At 37.0% G+C, this 3,222-nt stretch overlaps 1 non-coding gene across 1 annotated transcript; it reads right to left on the bottom strand.

The window, feature by feature from the left end:
• Positions 1 to 2,731: 2,731 nt before the first annotated feature.
• Positions 2,732 to 2,838, bottom strand: LOC131217948 (small nucleolar RNA R71). Its single transcript, XR_009157528.1, has one exon. It is a non-coding gene; the product is annotated as a small nucleolar RNA R71 (small nucleolar RNA).
• Between the last annotated feature and the right edge of the window lie 384 nt (positions 2,839 to 3,222).

Below are 3,222 nucleotides of genomic sequence, written 5' to 3' on the forward strand. Positions count from 1 at the left end.
TACTTGAAGTTAACCAATGGAGGCCACAATTTGAAGAATTGCCCCAAACCGAAGAAGTGCCTCTGCCGTTTAACCTCAAGGCACTGAAGCTTGACCTAAAACCTTTGCCCTCTGATTTGAAATATGTTTATTTAGGTCAAGATGAGACATACCCTGTGGTGATTTCATCCCACCTTGAGCAAGAACAGGAGATGAAGCCCTTGGATGGACGATTGCAGACCTCAAGGGAATTGACCCTTTGATTTGTACTCACTGCATTTATCTTGAGGATAATGCGAAAACTTCTCGGCAATCACAACGTAGACTAAATCCAAATATGAAAGAAGTGGTTAAAGCTGAGGTTCTTAAACTATTAGATGTGGGTATCATATACCCTATATCCGATAGTCAGTGGGTGAGTCCAATTCAGGAGGTTCCTAAGAAGTCTGAAATCACCATCATAGCCAATGCCAATAATGAACTCGTGCCAACTAAGAGTAATTACTGGTTAGAGAATGTGCATTGACTGTAGGAAGTTGAATACTATCACGAGAAAGGACCACTTTCCTTTGCCCTTCATTGATCAAATTTTGGAAAGGCTAGCTGGTCATTCTTATTACTGTTTCCTTAATGAGTATTCAGGCTATAATCAGATAGAGATAGCCCCTGAAGATCAGAAAAAGATTACATTTATATGTCCTTACGACACCTTTGCTTACTGAAGGATACCATTCGGACTATGTAATGCCCCCGCCACTTTTCAGCGATGCATGATGAGTATTTTTTCTAATATGGTGGGGCAATATCTAGAGGTCCTCATGGATGATTTCTCTGTCTTCGGTCCATCTTTCAGTGAGCCCTTAGAAAGTCTTAAATGTGTGCTAAAAAGATATGAAGAAAAGAATTTGGTACTCAATTGGGAGAAGTATTATTTCATAGTTCGTAAGGAAATTGTTCTTAGACATATCATCTCGTCCAAATAATAAGGCAAAAATTAATCTTATCTCTAACCTACCTCCACCCAAGAACATACGAGACATGCGAGCCTTAAATTACAATGGATCTGCGATAGTTTCGGGTATGTTCTTTGCATTACAGAGATTGTGAGCGTAGGAGCCCTATTGTTCACCATCGTCTCATGGACATGGTTGGATGATGGAATCCTTCCTAACATTCATAACTCTTTTAGATTGGTTGTGGATTGGTTAAATTCTATTATTTGCTTTATCTCATGGGCATGGTTTTGTAATGGAATCAATTATAATTCTCACACCTCTCATCTCTTAAAAACTAGATCAAAGGAAGTTCAGAATTGGATTTTAACGATATATCTTCCAACTGGATGAAGATAGGACTTTAATTTCAGTTGTGTTCGTGAATCAAGCATAAATCTCACTGATGTCTACAAGTGGATCCATGGCACTCTAGGTTCCTACATTTGAATTTTACAAGTTTTAGTTTAGTTATTCATCATTATTCTCTTAATTCTTCCTGATTTAAATTACATCTTCGCATAGTTCTAGTTTAAGTTGCTTTCAGATTACGTGCAAGGTTCAGTCTGTGTGTATTCGACCTCGGTCTTACCGAGATTATTACTACATCGCAACCCTATACTTGGAGTGGTAAATAAGTTTTTGGCGCCATTGCCAGGGATTGATGGTTACGTTTTTCAGAGAATAACTAGTTTAGAATTATGTTAAGATTAGGGTTCTAATTTTAAGATAGGGTTTTTCTGTTTGATTTGTAGAAACTAACCTAACTTTCCTGTTTTGTAGGATCTTGACATAGACTTTCTAATTTGGTAATCTCTTTCTAATTTTTCTATTTTTCTATTTTTAATATTAGAGTTCTATTTTCTATTTTTATAAACTTTCTATTTTGTAAGATCTCTTTTATTTTTAGAAACTAACTTACTTTCTAATTTAGGTTTAGAACTTTCTTAATCGGTTTTTAGAAACTTTCTATTTTCAGTTTTTAGTTTTTTTTTTTTTTAGAAACTAGCTTACTTTCTATTTTAGGAACTTTTCTAATTTTAGAATTTCTATTTCTAGAAACTAACTTGTTTTAGTTTGTTTTTGCAGGTTTTTAACTTAGGGACTCCAATTTGGTGACTTCTTTCCAACCCTCTCTTTTCTTAGATTTCTATTTACTCTCTTTTTAGGTTTTATCTGAGATTGGGGGTTGCGAGTGTTTCATGCCGAAGTGGGTCCATGACAACACTCGATGTCTCTTGACTAAAGGAGGATTGGTTGAGAGGTTAACTATCTATCGCAAGATTAGACACCGCTCGAGATCCTCAGAGTTAATTAAAGTGATGGTTTCAAACCAATCTCTTCTACCACAACCTAAGATGGAGGACATCTAGGATGAGAATGAGGTGCATCAAGCACCCCTGCCTCATACTTTACAAGATTATTTACAACTGGCGCGAGTGAGCACACCCTCATACATGGTTTTTCCAAAGAATATGGGACAAATGGATATCAAGATAGGGGTGATCCAACTCCTTCCTAAATTTCATGAGCTTGAGTCAGAAGATCCATACTTCCGCCTGAAAGAGTTTGATGAGATCATAGCCACTTTATACTTTCTTAACGAGTTTGAGAACACAGTCAGGCTGAAAGTCTTTCCCTTTTCTTTGAAAGAGAAAGCTAAGACGTGGTTGCATTCACTACGTCCTCGATCTATCGGCACATGGAATGACATGATAAGGGAATTCATAAAGAAAATTTTTCCACATCATAAAACGAATACCCTTAGAAAGTTAATCATGAACTTCGCCCAAAAAGAAGACGAAACATTCTTCCAATGTTGGGAACGGTTCAGGGATCTTGTCAGTTCATGCCCACAACACGGATTTGAAATGTGGCGCATTACACACTTCTTTTATAATGGTCTGACATCTTGCATGTGTCAATTGGTTGAGACAATGTGCAATGGGGAATTTATGAATAAAAATGTCGATGATGTGTGAGACTACTTAGATAGACTTGCTGAAAACGCACAATCATGGGACATATACCCAAAACCAAGCACCATGTTTAGGCCGACTCAATCCAAGGAGAGGGGTGGAATGTATCTTCCGAAAGAGGATGATAATATCAATTCTAAAGTGACTAATCTTATAAGGAAATTTGAGGCCATGGAATTAAAGAAGGATAAGGTTAAGAAAATTGTTTGCGGTATTGCTTGTAACGTTCGCACAACTGAAAATTATCCAACAATACCTGCCTTTCAAGAGGT

Source organism: Magnolia sinica, chromosome 10 (assembly GCF_029962835.1).
Source record: "Magnolia sinica isolate HGM2019 chromosome 10, MsV1, whole genome shotgun sequence".
Classification (NCBI taxonomy): Eukaryota; Viridiplantae; Streptophyta; class Magnoliopsida; order Magnoliales; family Magnoliaceae; genus Magnolia; species Magnolia sinica.